The 20,937-nt window shown below is 42.9% G+C and overlaps 1 long non-coding RNA gene across 2 annotated transcripts; it reads right to left on the bottom strand.

The window, feature by feature from the left end:
* Positions 1–824: 824 nt before the first annotated feature.
* LOC122562486 lies at positions 825–2,446 on the bottom strand. 2 transcript variants are annotated; one of them, XR_006315332.1, is made up of 3 exons: positions 2,347–2,446; positions 2,039–2,211; positions 825–1,920 (listed from the first exon to the last, which is right to left on the bottom strand). It is a non-coding gene; the product is annotated as an uncharacterized LOC122562486 (long non-coding RNA). The 2 variants fall into 2 exon arrangements; XR_006315331.1 differs by having other exon boundaries at positions 825–2,211.
* Positions 2,447–20,937: the final 18,491 nt, after the last annotated feature.

The raw sequence follows: 20,937 nt of genomic DNA, 5'->3' as shown, positions 1-20,937 counted from the left end.
TCCAAATCTTCCTGTTTTTCCAGGATTCCTCCTTTCCCTCTGCCAGTTTCCCTACTCCGGAATTTCTGCTCTGGCCTCCCTCCCTCCCTTTACCCGGGACAGCCTCCTTACCTTGGACTCCTCACGCTGTCTCTGCCAGTTCTTAATCATGGATCTTAATGATTCCATAGAAAGGAACTAAAATCCCCTGTTCACTCCAACCCCAGCAAATTGACTATCTCATCCGCTGCCCATTTTGTATGCAGCCTGGAGTCTAAAGTTCCCTATTGATTGTACAGAATATAATTGGGAAGAGAAATGTTAAATTGCATTTTAATGAGCGTGCTGTGTAAATGAGCTCCCCACGCTGGCCTGAAATGAACAGGCTCGTTTCATCCCGCGGCTGGAAAGCTGAGTTTTGACCTCCGGCATGAATAAAATTCTCTTCTGCATTGGAGTCACGTCTCCCGGGAGCAGATCAAGGTTCGCTCTGGGTGTAAATCATTGAGATTGCAGTGCTTTGGAAGTCACACGCTTGTCAGAAAGTTAGGGCCAGGACATCCTGGGGAAACATGTCCTCACCACTCCACCGTTGACGCCGAGTGAAAAATTCCCTCACAGGTCAACCCATGCTCATTCTAGGAAGGCGGAGAAAGGGCCGTTCTTGTGGTTCTGTTCGACACTTTAAAATATTGAACGTTTTCGTGCAAACAACCTAAGACGAAGATAAACCGTTTCTGTCTCTTGGATATTCCAGAGAACTAGAACTGGAAGTGTCGTTGTCTTCTTCATTATCTACTTACTTCTGGCGTGGTCCATGAATTTTACACACTGCACTCCACAAATTGAGCTCATTTCCAGAATCATTATTTATTTAGCCTTTCACAAAAGTACAAATAATCTTCAACAAGAAGGCAAATCAACTTCCCATCCATGACAGAGTACAAGAGGGAGGCACCTGGAGAAAGTTCTCCTACCAAACCCATGGTTATTATTCCAGCCACTGGACATTTCATTAAGAACATCCATTGAGAAACTCAACAGCATTGTGAAACATTGACATGTATATGACATTGTATTGATGAGTAACTGCTTAATGCCCTTAGTAAACTACCCATTCTTCAACATGAAGAAATCTGACTGTAATTATTAGAGGGTTCCTGTGAATCTGTTTATTATCACCACCACGTAATCACGGGTGGTACTTAGAGCTAAACTTTAAGATCCGCTCCCATAAATGGTGAGATTAAGTGAAACCCCTCTTGACTAACTTATAAAACTGATCACGAGGACATTTCTGTTTAAAGTATCTGGAGTGTCAGGTCTGTTTGTTCTCACATTGTAAAATACATTGCCCAGTTTACTGGGTATCCTTTTTTCTATCAAAATACAAACTTGTACGTAAAGAGACAGATTTCTTTCAATCTCCAACGCACTTCAACAATAATCAAAATGGAGAAATTCCTCCTACATACTTTTTGTCGTTATTCCAACTACTATAGACATTCACTGTGAATATACAGAGAAATTATTAAATATTGTACAAATATTGCAATACACGGCTCCCATATGATGTACAGGTAAAGATCAGAAATGTTCATTTAACAAACTGACAATCTCCTTCAATATGAAGGTTTTAATCACACTGCTTCCACTTTGGAATACTGTTTTTCGCCAGAGTACATCTCTGGTTTTGTCTGTGTAATTTATCGTCAAGGTCTTTCCTTCTGCCTGTAAAATATCCATTCGTTATTTTGTAGCTCTGCCAGGTTGTCCCGATGTACGGCGCTGTTGAGCTGAACCCCAGGCCCGGCTCGCTTTACCTGAATGGAAAGTACACAGACCGTGTCTCGTCTTGGAGAGAAGCCATTTAATAAATTCAGAATGAAAATCATTTTCTTTGAGTCGAACCCGCTGGATTCTCCAATACGAATCTCATGGCTATGAGTTAAAAGAAGAAGAACCACAAAATTAGTGATACACTCTGATTGGGGAACAGGAAAGAATTGTAAAGGTTTTTTTTAATCAAATGTTGTATGGAAGGGACACGGTGCCTTACCCGGGATCCAGCTGTTGCTTTTTAAGCGTTTTAGACAATCCCCCCCTCATTACCAGCCGGCTACCGCGTAAAGGCTTGAATCTGTCTTGGTTTCTGAATGTGTTTCCAGTCCAAGACTGCAGACCAGAGATGCATGCTCCTGTCGACCTCTTCTCCCGGTCGCCTAGAATTTACTGAAAAAGAGCAAACATTTTAGTGATTCAGGAAAACTCCCAAATATTCATGTAACACAATATAAACATCATAATGGTTTTAAAAAATAAATAGACTTCCAAAGTGAATCCAACATATTCTAAATATAATTTTACCTTATGTTGTTAGTTTAAGAGATTCCGTTTCCAAATTCTCTCTCCAAACGATGGTGATATTCTTCCAGGCACTCCGTGAACTCTTGTGGAGTGGAGCCTAAAAGCTCCTGTTTGTTGCGGTTCTGACCAACATCTCCGGTATTTATGGCTCCGAGAGGACAGGGAGAAGCGTGAGTCCGAGTTTCTTTGCGTTTCCCACACTCAGCAGCCAATCGCTGGTGTCAGAGGGACAATGGCCAAAGTGCTCTTTCTGAATGGGGAATTATCCACGCTGACGTTCCTTTGTACTGAATGCATGGGACCATCTGGAGAGCTGGTATGAGTCAATAATCCCGGGCCGCAGATTATGAGAAATTGAGACAAATTCTCCAACATGCCACCCAACACAGAGGTAAACAAAAAGCACATCTGTCTCCTCTTTAGCCTTCTGTGTTCAACAAACTGTATTAAAAATAAAATAAATTCCAGTCAAGATCATACAGCGCTGTTTGATCCATTAAACAGTTTGTAGATATTTTGAATGTTGAAATAATTTTCGAATGTTGAAGTGTTTCGAAGTGTGCCCTGAAATTAATTTTAATTGAAATATAACTTAATCGGTCAAGTTATTGAAGTTCACTATAGACACTGGAACAGCCTAGAGTTGAAGTGTGTTAAGATAATTTGTAACTAAATAGCTCACTTGAGAACATTTCTTTGTGTTTCCATATAATCCAGATTTAAGGATAAATTATTTGGAGTTTATTTTATTTTATCTACTGTGGTGTTGTTTTGACAACTCCTTCCCTTCTCGGTTAGATGTGTACACCAGGTAACAGCTCAGCGCAAGCCTGCTCAGTCACCTGAATACTGAGCCTGCGATTGATCCGTTATGTTGAATGCAATTTCAATGTCCACGAATCATTAGTTTTTAAGAGCATAGCATAGTCGCTGCGTTGGGTCATTCTGCCATGGAACAGACAGCCACTGAATATATATTTTTAAGACGGAGATAGACGGATTCCTGACTAGCAGGGAAATCGAAGGTAGTCAGGAGTTGACGCCACATCATAACCATGGTCTTATTGGATAACGGGGAAGACTCGAGGGGCCCAATGGCCTTCACCCGTTCTAAGTCTTGTGGTAGTACGGTTGATCTGCTAACTAAACTCACCTCCCGGCATTATCCACATGTCCACAAGCATACACCACAAAATATATCCAACTCATGTCTATGAAAATACTCAATGACTGACCACCCAGGGCTTCTTGGATAGAAAATTCCAATGATTCGAACCTTTCAAATTAAAAAAAAAGTCCTCGTTTTATTGCAACGTGGTTGGCGCTTTATTTTTAGACTGGAGCTCTGAGTTCTGGATTCCACAGCTGGAAAGCATTTTCTCAGCATTTATCCTGCAAAAGTCTCAGAATTGTGAATGTTTCAGTCAAATCGTCACTCAGTTTTCTAAACTGGTGGAAATATGGGCCGAGCTTTCTCAGTCGCAGGCCAGCCTCTCTCATCACAAGAAGCAACCTCATGGAATTCTGTTGCATTCTTTCTACAGTAATGACGTTCTTCCTTAGATGAAGGGACTAAACTACACACTATACTAGGCCTACATTCTGTTCCCGTGTTTGTTCCTGTGTATATTAGTTTCGAACACAATCTTATCTACATTCCAGCAACTCATCTGCCACGCCGATATTGCAAATATGGTTTGTACAATGTGCATTAAGAGAAAAGACCCTCGTGATTAATATATTAACCTTTCTGGGAATGTCTCTAATTTCGCAGTGTTTACCCTGCGCTATTAGGGGTGAATAACTGCGAATAATCCCCATCGAAATTATCTGTCTCTTAACTCTATTCTCACTGATTCTCCTCCTTGTTTTATCTTAAGTCCTATCAATGTAAATTTCTCATCCATTATTATCACTGCTCTTAATTTCTTGTGAAAATTAAGAGCAGTGGAACATGTAGTTTCCAACCCTTGTCACTTTACGGCTGTGCCACTGTGATGGGGATTAGCTTAAACCGATTGATTCTGTCTCTGCTATTAATTGATTTCACTTGTTGCGAATGTTTCCCACCTTTAGATGTCATCCCGCTACCGTTGGCATTTTTGTATGATTCTCCTGGCACTCTCACTGGCCCTTCCTGACCCACCGCTTACCTTTCCCCATAATATGACCCCGATCTTGACATTTCATTTGTTGCGATTTCCCTTTCCTGAATCCTTTTATTTTATCGAAACCTTTCTGTTGCTTCAGTCACTGAATCTGCCAATACACTAGTTCTAGCGCAATTAAGAGAATCTAGCCCAGTGAAGCAAACTTGTTTTCCCCGAAGCACAGCACCCATGTCCCACACCACTCCTTCCGCCACACATTTATCCTCTTAACCTGCTTATCTGTATGTCAGTTGACACCTATCTTAAGTAACAATCTGGACAGCACTCCTCCTGAGGAAGGTTCTTGTGAATCACTGGTAAGGTCTTTACCTCCGAGTCAGGAGACCCAGATTCAAGCCCCAACCTTCTCCAGAAGTGTGTAGTATTACCTCCGAGCAAATTGGATCCTAAAAAGCTTTTTCCACCTGAGGTTCTGCTTTTTAAGTTGGACCCTAACCCCCTCAAACGCACACAGCAGAACATTATAGTGGGCGGCACGGTGGCACAGTGGTTAGCACTGCTGCCTCACAGCGCCTGAGACCCGGGTTCAATTCCCGCCTCAGGCGACTGACTGTGTGGAGTTTGCACATTCTCCCCGTGTCTGCGTGGGTTTCCTCCGGGTGCTCCGGTTTCCTCCCACATCACAAAGATGTGCAGGTTAGGTGAATTGGCCATGCTAAATTGCCCGTAGTGTTAGGTAAGGGGTAAATGTAGGGGTATGGGTTGGTTGCGCTTCGGCGGGTCGGTGTGGACTTGTTGGGCCGAAGGGCATGTTTCCACACTGTAATGTAATGTAATGTAAATGTAAAAAAAATGTAATATTCCTAGTTCCACTTATTCAAAGTAGACAATGACAACTGAATTCTGCCACTCACTCTTCAAGCTATTCTTGGCTCTTGATGAAATGTCTTTAATCCTGAAACTCTATAGACAACATAATCTTGTAGTTGCAGAAAACAGCATTCAACCCTTAATTTTAGTATCCTCTATCATATTTCTTTTCACTTCCCCACTCTCTTGAATGATTTCCTCTACCATGGTGCCACTATCAGTTTGACCATACAACTCAGTCCTGGTTCTCATCCACATAGATTGCAATTCTTCCTGTTGATAAATGTTAAGGCCTCCCGGACCCTATACCAATCAGGTTCATCGTCAAGATCGTCTTTCTCCGATCATTGACCAGCTGGAAACTCCTACTTAACCAAAGAGGTATATCGACCTCTTCAGATGTCCAAATATCTCTTCCCGTGTCTGGTGACACACAATGTTTTCAACTAGAATTTCTCCAGCTCGATCTATTTTTAAAACAGCCTTTGCAGATCTGTTACTGGTCTGGAGTAGGTGGGACTTGATCTCTGCCCCTCTGACTCAAAGGTAGGAACACCTACACTGTGTCACATTATCTCCAAAGTAGCAATTCCACTGTTACGTTTCTAGAGCTGCCTCGGATCATAAGCATTCCACAAACATTAACCTGCCGCAGTCAGGATGCAACAGCTGCTCTCCCATGTCTGCATAGTCCCATTTGTTCGGCGGATTAGTTAATAATTTAGTGCAACAATAGCCCATTATATTTTCCTAGCTTATAGCCAAACGAAAAGCACGCACTAGCAATCGACATCAAGAAATGTAACAGTACCCTGTATCTCCTAATCGAATTGAACCTGGAGAAGCTGTGAAACGTAGCGGGAAAGTAAACGTATACACAGCCAGACAAAATTGTTTTAAGATAAGAAGCATTTGTTTAAAATGTATATAGATTCCAACAGCTTTTGACTTCATTATGACATATATTGCTGGACCGTTAACACTTACTTCTAGTAGAATCCTGAGAATCTCGTAGTATGACCCCCCCAGTACTGTAATTTCATTGCATGGTTTTGGTTTTAATGTTAAAGCAGCTCCATTTTATGATCAACCAATTTATTGTCAACGACCAGGCAACATCGATGTTAAGCATTTTAATGCTTCGACAAAACACAACATATTCCGCTTTCTGAGAATATGAACATTTTGGTTGTTACCAACAATTGATGGTAAAACTCTGGCCGAATGGTGTTAACATTTTTAAGTTCTTTCCAATTCTTTCATTAACTTTGTTTCAAATGTTGCTGGAACGTGCACCCAAATAGTTCATTTTGCTACTCCACTTTAAATTTCTAAAATGTTATAATCAATAAAACATTTATGTATTTGTTTTTTAAAAAAAAGATGTCGAGCTTTGGGCGGAGTCCGGTGGCTCAGTGGTTAGCATTGCGGCCTCACAGCAGCAGGGACGCTGGTGACTGGCTGTGTGGAGCTTGCACATTCTCCCAGCGTCTACATGGATGCTCAGGTTTCCTCCCACAATCCCGCCAGGTGAATTGGCCATGCTCAATTACCCATAGTGTTAGGGTGCATTAGTCAGGGGTAAATATAAGGTGGGGGAATGGGCCTGATTGAGTTACTCTTCGGAAGGTCGGTGTGGAGTTTTTGGGCCAAAGGGCATGTTTCCATACTGTAGGGAATCTACTCTAATCTAATCTAAAAGCCTCGTAGGTGGCATCCAGATATTTTAAAGTGAATATTCAAATACTCCCATAAAATGGAGGCAAAATATTGCAATTGAAAAGCTGGAAAAGGGGGAAACCGAAAAAGAGCCGTTAAAAATCCAACAGGTCGGGGAATACGTATTGAGGGCTAAACATAGTTAACGCTTCAGGGCGTCAGTTAGAGCTGTAACAACATCTGAGCAAGTACAAAGGTCAGGGAAGCGGGAGGTGCAAAGAACAATAGGGCGGCTTTTAAGAATAAAAGGGATAATGATCCATGGCAAGGGGAAATAATAATGGGACAAGTAAAGACACAAAACAAGAGTTTAGTGGCAATATAAGTGAAGATAGCATAATTATCATGATTTCAAGATAGGATTTGAATTGAAATTCTCTGGATTTTTCTTCAGATCTCTGGATTGCTAGTCTAGCAATTTAATATCTAGACCCTGAAGTGCGCAGGCTGCAATGTTGTGGTATACCAGGCTTGATTGCTCTTTTATTCATCACCGTTAACATTAAAGACTCGTGTTTTAATGAGGAGAACTGGGAAAAATTAAACAGATCGTGAGGATCTGTTTTAGGAAATACGCGTGCAGCGAAAACATTATAGTTCAGAAACATGCAGAATAGAGAATTAAAAATTAAAAAAAGACGCTAAGCAATATCGGAGTTCGATGTGATTTCGGCTACGGGAAATTTGGAGACGATAGTTGGAAAAAAAATCAACCTATACTGAAAGAGTATAAATATTTTGAATAATCCAGGTGGCAAAGTAATAGAGCCGAAATATTTTGTCATATTCACAACGTAATTAGAAGGATGTGAGTAAGCTTCGCTGGTTTAAGCATTCTGAAATCCTTACTGTGACTGTATGAAAGAGCAGCTATCATGAGGATTACTGGGCACCCTCATTACTCTATGTTTCTATCGAGCCAATATTGTGAGACAGGATACACATATACATGAATCCACCAATACCAAAGGAAGGAATTACTGAGGGGCACAACCAGCCGAAATATGAGTAGACTGCACTCCGTGTAAAGAGGCAATGCGACTTGAATGCTAATATATTCGTACAGTGACCAAACACAGCACTTTAGATTAGACATCTACAGTGATACGATGCGGATCATGGGCTTTCTAAAATACAGTGCATTGTGCCATTATGGATCGTTTCCTGCTGTACTGATTTGTTGGCCTAATTTACAGAATAGTTCTCAGAATTTGTATTACATAGTGCGCCAAAAGGACTAAGTGACAACAGAAAAGCACAACATATCTGCCTTCATGTTTCATTCACAGATATGTAATGGCCATGATCAAAGCGCCTCGATAATTGCTTCAGTCATTGCAACCGCTGCATGGATCCGCTGTGAATATACAAGTACTTCCTAGAGCAACAGTGTTGCTGTTGCAGAAATCAGACCACATGATGTTGCCTGTATTAGAAACGGTAAATTCCCCGTTAGTGATGCCCCTCTTCAACAACTTTTCTGTGAAATTGAATTCGTCAACTGAAATTGAATTGTGAAAAAACATCACCGGGTTACAGGGCTATTTAACTCAGCATTAACTTCGCTGATTGTAATGCTGTCACTGTTTTCACGCAATGATCACACAGTGTGCAATGTGTACTAGCGAGACTGAAGTCACTTTCACTGAAGGTTTCCTCATACTGCTCTTTCTCTACGCTAGTCTGGTGGAGAGTCACAGATTGGCAGTCCCGCGATTTCATGTGTTTTTTGGAGTTCCCACACTCGGGGTCCAATCGCCTCTGCCGGGTCACCGACTCTTTGCAAACCGTTTACAAAAGCAACAACATCTGGCCTGCACAGACGACACATTCGTTCCCTCTAGGTTCAGCTCTTCTTTCGCGAGTGCCCCACTCAAACTCATCCAAACACCCACAATTACTGAGTAAAACGCATGTGGCTAACAGGGATTCTCAGAATACCGAATTTCCACCCTCTTCCATCGGGTAGAAGATGCAAAAGTTTAAAAACACGTACCAACAGATTCAAGAACAGCTTCTTCCCCGCTGTTATCAGACATATAAACGGACCTCTCAAATGTTAGAGTTGATCTTTCTCTGCACCTTCTCTGTAGCTGTGACACTATATTTTGGAGTCTGTTCTATTACCCTGATATACTCAATGTAAACTATAATTTGTCTGGTTAGTACGCAACCCAACGTTTTTTACTGTATCACGGTTCATGTGACTAATATATTTGATCAAATCAAATTCTACTGTAAGGTCACTGTTACAAGGGACGAAGTGAATCTGAAACTTTATTTACTTAACTCTTCTAATTGCCGAAACTTCTCCAGTTGTTAATCACTGTACAATGTAGCAGTGTGATTAGCACTCTCCCTGTTCTTACTAGCGGTGCAACTTGTCAGTGGACTTAATTCAGTCCAGTAAATAATAACAGAACTTGGCCTGTGGAATCGATACGCCTTTAGCTTGAAAGACCAGCACATTGTGTTGTGGTTTAAAATTGATCCAGTTATTGCAAACAGTACAATGTTCGGCTCCTGTGATATGTTCCAAGTAATGTCTTGACATGTTCAGAGTAGTGAACTTAGACAGAGAAGTGCAAGCATTTTTATCAGTACATTTGTAAACCTGCACAAGAAAACTCCGGTTTAACTGCACCTTAAAACAAAAGGACTGAGTTAGTTTGGGGAACAAGAAACGAAGATCTGCAGGAAGTGCAGGAGAAACTCAGCAGGCATGAAACTTTAACTCTCTTTTTCTCTCTCTACAGATACTGGAGACCTACTGAGTTTTGGAAGCAATTTCTGTTTGTTTTATTTCAGATGTGCAGCATCCGCAATATTTTGCTTTTTAAAAAAGTGAAGATCCGCAACATAACTCTCAGAGGATAGCTTCCAATTGGCTTCTTTCCCCTCCTCCACCCCACAACCAGGAGGCGAGCTCCCACCCACTTCTGCCTGTCACCCCCTAAATCGCTTGGTAAATATATTTTCCTTACTATATTTCTGCCCGCTCTAATGCGGAGTTTTCATAATTTACACCCTTTGTTTAAAATTTAAATAGAGCTCAGTGTTGTATAAATATTTCCGAAACCATTTCTAAATGAAAAGAAAACATGCTGTATTAATATGCTGTATTAAGTTTCAACGCTACATTTACCGTCAGATCTGCTCACATTTGGAGTGGGGATTTTAGCTGCATATCACGGTGTGTGTGGTGAGAGAGAGTGTAATATGTATGTCTGTGTGCATATGTATGTGTGCGTGTGTGTGAGACTGTGCGTAAGCACGTGTATGCGTCTGTGTGTGTGTGCGGTGAGTGTATTATGTATGTCTGTGCGCATATGTATGTGTACGTGAGCGTGTGTCTGTGCGTGAGTATGTGTGTGCGTCCGTCTGTGTGTATGTGCGTGCGTGTGCGTGTGTCCGTGAGTGTGTGGGCGTGCGTGCGTACGTGTGTCTGTAAGTGTGTCCGTGTGTGTGGGCGTGCGTGTGTCCGTCCGTGAGCGTGCGTGCGTGTGTGTGTGTGTCCGTGTGTACACACCCTTACAGACACACACACACTCCCACACTCACACAGGCATTATCTCAGAGACTTAGACCACTCTACACTCATGCACACACATATACACTCTCTCACACAGGCACTCACAAACCCCCACCCCACACACTCACTCACACGTACACCCCCTCACAGATTTAAGACACTCTACACTCACTACACACACATATACTCTCTCTCTTACACTCACAACCCCCAACTCACACACACACACACAGGCAGACACAAAGACCCACATGCACACATATATTTTGTGGGGTGAATTTGTACTTGCAGAGTTACATTGTACTTTGCTCAAAAACTGCATGAATTCATACTTTAAAAAAAGGTTTTGTGATTTACACACGAAAGAAGTGAAACTATTCATGGTATTCGAACAGATGAAAGACTCAACAGACAATGAAGGTATTTTTCAATGTATAATTTCAGTTATGTCACACCGTAAATTTTTTGCTATAAATTTTGTGCCTGACAATTGTGTCCTCCACAATCACCTGATGGAGGAGCGGCGCTCCAAAAGCGAGTGTGCTTCCGATTAAACCTGTTGGACTATAACCTGGTGTTGTGTGAGTTTTAAATTTGTACACCCCAGTCCAACGCCGGCATCTCCAAATCATTCATAAAGTGTGGTGGCGAGAACTGGGCACAATATTGCAGATGAGGCTGCACCAGAGTTTAAGACAAGTCCAACATAACTTCCCAGCATTTGTAACTTCTGCCCTTGTTTATATAAAATCCAGCACCCCTTTGTGCTTTGCTTTTAGCGTTTAATCTTATCCTTGTCAACGCCTGTGACTTCCATAGTTAAATAAAAAGTAGAGACCCCTGAACTGGGAGAACTGGCCCCTCCCCCTCCATTATTAAACTTTTTTATAAAAAGCCTAAAGACGCTCTCGACGCTTGGGTGCCTCTGTCTTTACAACCTCTCTTCAAAGAACCCCAGGACAAAAAGGACATTTTTAAAGTGACACTATCTTCACCGTGGGAGGAAACCGGAGCACCCCGAGGAAACGCACACAGACACGAGGAGAATGTGCAAACTCCACGAAAGTCGCACTGCGAGGCAAGAGTGCTAACTGCTGAGCCACTGTCCCACCGCTGATGTGTCATTCTTATGAAAAAAGCTATGACTGCATTAATATCGAAACTTTTTGCCCGATTTAAGACTCATATTTCGCAGAAGCATTTATTGAGGGAACGTACGGAATGAGGCAGATAGCTGCACGTGATAGTGAACTGGCGAGATTAGGGCTGGGGATGGGGGCGGCGGCGGTAGGGCTGATCTGCTTCGGCTTATTGATCCACGCTAACTTTCCCAGATGGTTTCCCGAGCCTTCCCTTCGACAATAAGTCAAACAGTGTTGCTAAATCCTCATTCAGGAACGAACAGCCATCGTGCTCCCTGACAGAAACCATTGCAGGTTGGATTGTGGGAAACCAGAAGAAATCACGCGTTTCCACTCTAAGTACCAGACACGTTGGCTGGGCTGGAGCAAACAAGATCATGTCAAATCCTTGCTTCAAGTCCTACCTCAGAGGGTCCAGGCCAGATCCCCTCAATCCTGGAAAAAAAATCATTTGTAAAAAGTATTCCTAAATAGAACTCCATCGAAAGTAAAATATAGCGAGAGTCAGGTTATAATGAAACATGATAGATTAGCACCAACTGTATTGTATATTGACTGACATGTTTGTGAATTACTGAAGTAGTTATTTGGGATTTGCAACTGTGTGGACCTCGCCAGGGAAACAGAGATCAGATAGAATAAGTTCGCAATACGAGTTAGATTCAGACGTAAACCTTGGAATCGCCAACCAGTCTCCGGTAAGGCACCTCGTCCACCACACAAGAACTGAAATCGGTTTCTTGTCCATCAGACTGTTCCCGTCTTACGAATTTCTTTGAATTTCAGCTGAACGCCCAGTCACTCTGGTCACTATTACCCAGTGGTTACCCGAAGGTTGCGTACAAAGGGGCAACATGGTTTGACTGCTCTGCACCTTATGCCGGATCTTAGATACAAAGCACTTTCTCATAATTCAAAATCCAGATAATGTTCTCTGCTTCTACTCAGACTGAACCCAGTGGACAGTTCACCGCCTTACCAAAGTGGGGGATGCTGACAATTTGCAAAAAAACTGTCCTTAGAAATCGTTAGCCAATTCAGATCGCTGGAGCTGCATCCTCGTGTCAACCTGCATTCCAGATTAGAAGCAGTGTCACATTGAAGGAGATGGATAGTTTGCTCACGTCCTATCCGATTATCTGCACTTAGCAGTGTATTACTCTATTTGGAAATGAAGATGAACAGTTATTGGAGGTTTGCGTGTAGCTGGGCAAGTTTGAGTGGGAAGGTTGTTTTGAAGTGCAAAGAGACTTGGGAGTTCCTGTCCAGGATTCTCTCAAGGTAAACATGCAGATTGAGTCAAGGGTTAGGAAGGCAAATGCAATAATATCATTTATTTTGACAGGACATTCATATAAAAGCAGGGATGTACTTCTGAGGCTCTATAAGGCTCTGGTCAGACCATATTTGGAGTATTGTGTGCAGTTTTGGGCCCCACATCTCGGGAAGGATATGTTGGCCCTAGAGCGTGTTTAGAGGAGGTTCTCAGAATGGTCCCAGGAATGAAAAACTTAACACATGAAAAAGGTTTGAGGGGTCTGGGTTCATATTCTATGGAGTTCAAAAGGAAGTGGGGGGAGCGGATCTAATTGAAACATACAGAATACTGAATGGCCTGGACAGGGTGGATGTTGGGAAGGTGTTTCCATCCATAGGAGAGACTAGCACCTGAGGGTATGACCTTTTAGAATGGCGATATGGAGAAATTTCTCCAGCCAGAGAATAATGAATCTGTGGAATTCATTACCACAGAAGGCTGTGAAGGCCAGACCATTGTGTATATCTAAGGCTGAGATCGATAGGCTATTGAGTATCAAGGGAATCAACGGTTACCGGGAGAGCGCGCAAGAACGGGGTTGAGGAGTTTATCAGCCATGATTGAATGGCAGAGCAGATTCGATGGGCTGAATGGCCTATTTTCTGCTCCTATGGTCTTATGGTCTTTTGGTTCCTGCCTCTACATCTGATTTCAAGACTTGGTCATGTAAGAGGAACTGGCACTGTAACAGATTAATATTGAAAGAGTGCTTCTGTCATTTTAAATTCTTTTTGAATTCTCTTCTCGCGCTGAAACTGACTGAGAGCATAAGCCAGATTAACACAATCGCTTCTTCCGTGTAGTAACGTGCACGTAATTGTCTATGAGTGAGAAATCTTTCTATTCTAATATGTCTGAGATCACAAGGGATTATTTGACAAGTACTCTTTACATTTTTGATAGATGAAGCTATCCAGTAAACTGAGCAATAGGAGAGCAACCGGGTAATACATTGGATTCAGGGAGTTACTCAACTGATCATCATTTTAAATTGCTTATTTTTAATTTGATTCTTCGAAGACTTTAATTTTGAAGTCGTTTTTAAGATTACAGTTCTATGCAACAAGACTGTGGCCACATCACTGTGATGCAGAACAGGATTAACAGAAACCCAGTAAAGAATACAGTTATGTTTCTTCATATTGGAAGAATGTGGTAATCTACTCAAGGTAACTTCAGATCTTGTTTTAAATGCCATGATATATGACCGGTGTCCTGCAATATGTGCATATCAGCACTGTGCGAATTTATGGACTCGGTAATGATAGTCCATATCTATTGCCTCGCTTGGTGACATTCTCATCTATGAAGGGTCGTGATCTCACGTTCTGTTGTGGACTTGATCATATAACCTGGGCTGTGACTTTAGTGTGACACTGAGCGAATCTTCCAGTGTTGGAGTATCTTGTCCTTCCCCTTTTACTCTTGTGGAAGCGAAACCAACACGGATTGGATCAGCATATTGGAACTGCTCTGAAGAGATTTGTGTAGACATTTTAGATCAAACTGTTCAGACATGTTATTTCACACTAAAGTAAAACAAAGAACTGCAGATGTTGAAAAGCTGGAACAAAAACAGAAGTTGCTGGAGAAAGTCAGCAGTCTGGCAGCATCTGTGAAACAAAAGTAACCTTAACGCTTCGAGTCCAGTGACCCTTCTGAAGAAAAGCAGCCAGACCTGCCGAGCTGCCCCATCAACTTCGGCTTATGTAATCTTACACCTCTGGAAAGCTGAGACCTGAACCCTGGCCTCCTAGTTGAAAGCTTGGTCCACTACCAATGTGCTAAAGAGGTAAAAACAATGACTGCAGATGCTGGAAACCAGATTCTGGATTAGTGGTGCTGGAAGAGCACAGCAGTTCAGGCAGCATCCAAGGAGCTTCGAAATCGACGTTTCGGGCAAAAGCCCTTCATCAGGATAAAGGCAGTGGAGAGATAAGCTAGAGGAGGGTGGGGGTGGGGAGTAAGTAGCATTGAGTACAATGGGTGAGTGGGAGAGGGGATGAAGGTGATAGGTTAGGGAGGAGAGGGTGGAATGGATAGGTGGAAAAGGAGATAGGCAGGTAGGACAAGTCCTGACAAATCATGGGGACAGTACTGAGCTGGAAGTTTAGAACTAGGGTGAGGTGGGGGAAGGGGAAATGAGGAAACTGTTGAAGTCCACATTGATGCCCTGGGGTTGAAGTGTTCCAAGGCAGAAGATGAGGCGTTCTTCCTCCAGGCGTCTGGTGGTGAGGGAGCGGCGGTGAAGGAGGCCCAGGACCTCCATGTCCTCGGCAGAGTGGGAGGGGGAGTTGAAATGTTGGGCCACGGGGCGGTGTGATTGATTGGTGCGGGTGTCCCGGAGATGTTCCCTAAAGCGCTCTGCTCGGAGATGTCCAGTCTCTCCAATGTAGAGGAGACCGCATCGGGAGCAACGGAGCCACGAGAGCTTTATGCAGAAGCAGAATTATATTGTACTGTGCTCAAAAACTGCATGAATCCATGCAAGATTCTGTAAATCCGCTTTTCAAGATCAGAATCAGTCTGCCCATTATGGCACAGACAGCCTCACAGGGAGTCAACACCTTCAATACCTTACCTGGGCCGACATGACACCAATTGTTAAAGTGCACTTGAGAATGTAACTTTTAAACAATGTTTTGCGATTTACATAGGAAAGAATTGAAACCAACATGGTCATTCTAAAAGATGAGAGATTTAACAAACAATTCGGGTTTTTTCAATATATAATTTCAATTACATCACATTGTAAACATTTGCTATAAATACTGTGTCTTGCAATCTTATTCTCCACAACCACGTGATGAAGGAGCAGCGCTCCGAAAGCTAATGCTTCCAAATAAACCTGTTGGACTATAACCTGGTGTTGTGTGATTTGTAACTTTGTACACCCCAGTCCAACATCAGCGTCTCCAAATCAATTTTCTACAGTGCACCGTTGTAGGCATCCTGGACTCACTGGGAGGAGAGTCGTACTGCCTCCTGGCTGTTGGTTGAAGCGGCTACAAGGTGTCGAGGTTAGGCAGACTAACAAAACACGGGCGAGATTCTCGCTGGGATTAATGGGGCTTCTGAAATAGATTTTCTGGTGGTTCATGCAACAAGTTCTTGCTCTCCAATTGTACCACCTTTATGTTGTTGGGAAGTTTGGGATTGAGACACTGCACTATACGGTTCGGTGTTTTAGAATGCCAGCTTGTTGCTGGCAGTCCTGCTTTTTGTTGTACAGGTACATCTCAGCTACGGGTCTCTCGGGATTTTCCCATACTGCTTACCGACTCAGCTCTCAGAATGTGGAAGAGCAGCAGGAACTGCTTGTACGCAATGTTTGATTATCGCCTGCAGAATGACTGAAAGCAGCATCTGGACAAGACAGCTGCTCAGTTGTAATTCCTGCCAGATTCAGGTTTATTTGATGTTAGGAGATCCTGGGCATGCTCCTCCCCTAACACCAGATGAACCTGTCGGCAGAGAATCTCGGATTTCACTATTGGACCTACGGCTTAAATAAGGATTTTGAAAGCTTCCGCCTGCAGCTGTATGAGCGAAGATCTCAATACCCAGTACCACATTGTTATTATTTTATTGGGACTCCTTATTCCTGTTCTAATATCTGCTTCAAGAATATGGTCCACATTTTGATTGCTGATTGTTAAGCTGTTCCTGATAAGAACGTTGTATTCACACTGATTGTGAAACCGTCTTATTGGAGTTTTGCAATAAGTCCCTCCCTTTCTTGTGATCAAACCATTTTTGTTTTCTTATAAAATCATAGTTGTACAGCTGAAACAGACCCTTCCGTTCAACTCTTGCAGGCCGATCAGATGTCCTAAATTAATCGAGTCCCATATGCCAGCATTTGGCCCATATCCCTCTAAACCCCTCCTATTCACATACCCTTCTCGATGCCTCTTAAATACTGTAATTGTACCGGCCTCCACCACTTCCTCTGGCGTCTCATTCCATACAGGGACAATACTCTACGAGAAAAAGCTGCCCGTATATATCTTTCCCCTCTCATCTTAAACATATGCCCTCTAGTTTTGGACTCCCCCACCCAGGGGAAAAGACTTTGTCTATTCACCCCATCCATGCCCCTCATGATTTTATAAGGTCACCTCTCAACCTCCAATGCTCCAGCGTAAGACAGCCCCAGCCTATTCAGCCTCTCTCTCTGTAGCTCAAACACACCAACCCTGGCAACATCCTTCTAAATCTTTTCTGAATGTTTTCAAGTTTTGCAACATCCTTCCTATAGCAAGGAGGCCAGAATTGCACACAATATTCCAACTGTGGCCTAACCAATGTCCTCTACAGCCGCAACACGACCTCCCGACTCCTATAGTCAATGTACTGACCAATAAAGGCAGGCATACCAAATGCTTGTCTACCTGCGACTCCACTTTCAAGGAACTATAAACCTGCACTCCAAGAGCAATTTGTTCAGTAACACTCGCCAGGACCTTAACATTATGTGTATAAGTCCTGCCCTGATTTGCCTTTCCAAACTGCAGCCCCCCCATATTTCTCTAAATTAAACTCCATTCACCACTCCTCTGTCCATCTGATCAAGATCCTGTTGCACTCTGAGGTAACCTTCTTAGCTGTCCATTACACCTCCAATATTGGTGTCATCTGCAAACTTACTAACAATGCCTCTTATGCTCACATCCAAATCATTTATATAAATGAGGAAAAGCAGTAGACCCAGCACCGATCCTTTTGGCACACAAATGGTCACAGGCCTCTAGTCTGATAAGCAACCCTCCACCACCACTTGGTCTTTGCAGTCCATTCATCCTCTATTCCATACTGTCTCCTGTTGCTGGGCCAGATAATGCCCTAGAAATTCTACATTGACAATTGATTTCTGGTCATATTATTTCATTTGATTTAAAAAAAAAATATTGATGGATTTTGGTCGCTATTTAGGTAGTATGTTGAAATGGCAAAAGACTTTGGAAATTTCAGGAATGCATGTTGCGGTTCCCCGTTCCGGGTGTCAGCTCTTTTCAATGGGATCAGACTGAGTGGAGTGCTATTGAGCGAGCAGCTGTTAGATCTGACCGCGACTAATCTGCAACAAGTGCGAAAGTGGCTGTGGAAACTGCTTCATGTCCGTCTTCAAACCAATGGTCTGTAACGGGAGGAACTCGTACTGCAGATAGCATCTGTAGCAGGACTATTAAAAACAAAAGGCAGATATTGCAGGTACAGTAATCAGTAGAAGGCATTGGCATCTGGACATCAGTTGCAACTGCTTTTTGGTGAACGTCACCCACTGACCTTTGTTCTTCATGTAATTTACTTTTCTAATCAATCAAGACATGTTATTACACAGAGGTGTTAACTTAGAGACCGAAGTAATATCCTGGGGACTTGGATCTGAGTCCTGCCACTGAAGATGGCAAAATTTGAATTCATGTATGTTGGTCCATTGTCAGAAAAAAACCCCATCTGGTTAACTAATGTCATTCTGGGAAGGAAACTGCCATCCTAACCTGGTCTGGCCTACATGTGACTCCAGATCCGTAGCAATGAGGTTGACTCTCAATTGTTCCTGGGCAATTAGGGACAGGCAATAAATGCTGGAGTAGCCAGCAATGCCCATAGCCCATGAATGAATAATAAAAACCCTGGGACATGAACACAGGCCTCTTGGTCCAGGTGTAGGGACACCACAAGTGCCGTATGTAGCTAGAATTGCAGGACTGAGGAATCTGTAACCAAACAGAGACAACAAACTAATATTTGCTAGGTAGAAATGACAAACCATCCCCACAGATTAAGACAGTGTTAGTACTTTACATTCCAGCAATAAAGTTTCAACTTTGATCTCCAGCATCTGCAGACCTCACTTTCTCCTCCTTAGTACTTTACAAACTGCACTTCGATTTTGGCATTAGGGGGCTCGTATGGTGCAGTGGTAGTGTCCCTGCCTCTGAGCCATGAGGCCCAGTTCAAGTCCTGCCTGCTCTGAACAGGTCAGTTAGGAAAATGTCTGCGTTTAGCCATTACTGATACCAACAATTTTTGTATGCAATTACGGTGTGTCATTCAGAAGTCCTCCCTGAGGTCACTTGTGGCGCAATAAAAGCACTAATCCGGGAGATCTGTGTTCAACTCCCAGAGGTGTGTAATAACATCTCTGAATAGATTGATTAGAAAATTATTAAAAATAAACAAAACCATTCAAGGGAAAACAAAACTCCTCCACCCCTAAGAGATCTCATGGTGCAGTGGCCAGCTTCCAATCCCAGCTGCTCCAGAGCTCTGAAATAACATTTCAGAAGAGACTGATCAGGAAATATACAAAAGTCTTCCCTGGGGTGAAAGAAACAGGCAAAAAGGTAATTAAGTATAAAACAAAATTCCATTTAATCTGCTGGATTTAATTATATTTTCATATGCTAATAACTTTCCAACATACAAAAGAGAAGCTGTAGCAACATAATGTGGATGCAACACAATTCCCCTTTGATAATCATTTGTTTCGTGCAGATGATATACAGGATACAGATTCACCCAGTATTCAAACCACTCTTGGAAAAAAACATTGACACCACTAGGATAAAAAAGGTAAAGATAAAGTTGCAATAGGGCTGCTCTATAATTAGAGAGAGATGACTGGTGATGGTTTAACCTGAGATCACCACTCCACTGGCAAGGAAAAAGGTTGAGAAAGGGAGTCCTTCATTATAATTTTTGCTAGCACTCTTCGGGGTGGGGGGTGGGGGGTGGGGGGGTTAAATTTGCTAGCGAGGGGGGGGGGTGGGGTGGTTGGCCTAACATTGACCAGAAACTGAACTGCAAGGAGTATCAGAAATAAGGTGGGTGAACTTAAGGCGTGGATCGGTAACTGGGACTACGATGTTGTCGCCATCACGGAAACGTTGATAGATGAGAGACAGGAATGGTTGTTGGAGGTTCCTGGTTACAGATGTTTCAGTAAGATTAGGGAGGGTGATAAAAAAGGAGGGGGAGTGGCATTGCTAATTAGAAATGCTATAACGGCTGCAGAAAAGCAGTTCAAGGGGGATCTGCCTTTGGAGGGCTGAAGTCAGAAATAGGAAAGGAGCAGTCACCTTGTTGGGTGTTTACTATAGGCCCCCCAATAGCAGCAGTGATGTGGAGAAACAGATTGGGAAACAGATTTTGAAAAGGTGCAGAAGCCACAGGGTAGTAGTCATGGGCAATTTCAACTTCCCAAATATTGATTGGAAGCTCTTTAGATCAAGTAGATTGGATGGGGTGGTGTTTGTGCAGTGTGTCCAGAAAGCTTTTTTAACTCAGTATGTAGATTGTCCGACCAGAGGGGAGGCCATATTGGATTTGGTACTTGGTAACGAACCGGGACAAGTGATGGGCTTGTTAGTGGGTGAACATTTTGGTAATGGTGCCCACAGTTCTGTGACTTTCACCTTGGTTATGGAGAGAGATAGGTGCGTGCAACAGGGTAGCTTTTACAATTGGGGGAAAGGGAAATACGATGCTGTAAGACAGGATCTGAGGAGCATAAGTTGGGAGCATAGGCTGTCAGGGAAGGATGTCGTGGAAATGTGGAACTTTTTCAAGGAACAGATATGACATGTCCTTGATATGTATGTACCTGTCAGGCAGGAAAGAGATGGTCGTGAGGGAACCTTGGTTGACGAGGGAGGTTGAATGTCTTGTAAAGAGGAAGAAGGAGGCTTACATAAGGTTGAGGAAACAAGGTTCAGACAGAGCATTGGAGGGATACAGGATAGCCAGAAGGGAACTGAAGAAAGGGTGGCACGGTGGCATTGTGGTTAGCACTGCTGCCTCACAGCGCCAGAGACCCGGGTTCAATTCCCGACTCAGGCGACTGACTGTGTGGAGTTTGCACATTCTCCCCGTGTCTGCGTGGGTTTCCTC

The sequence above is a fragment of the Chiloscyllium plagiosum genome, chromosome 25, assembly GCF_004010195.1.
Source record: "Chiloscyllium plagiosum isolate BGI_BamShark_2017 chromosome 25, ASM401019v2, whole genome shotgun sequence".
NCBI classification, from domain to species: domain Eukaryota; kingdom Metazoa; phylum Chordata; class Chondrichthyes; order Orectolobiformes; family Hemiscylliidae; genus Chiloscyllium; species Chiloscyllium plagiosum.
This window is presented reverse-complemented; position numbering and strand designations above follow the sequence as displayed.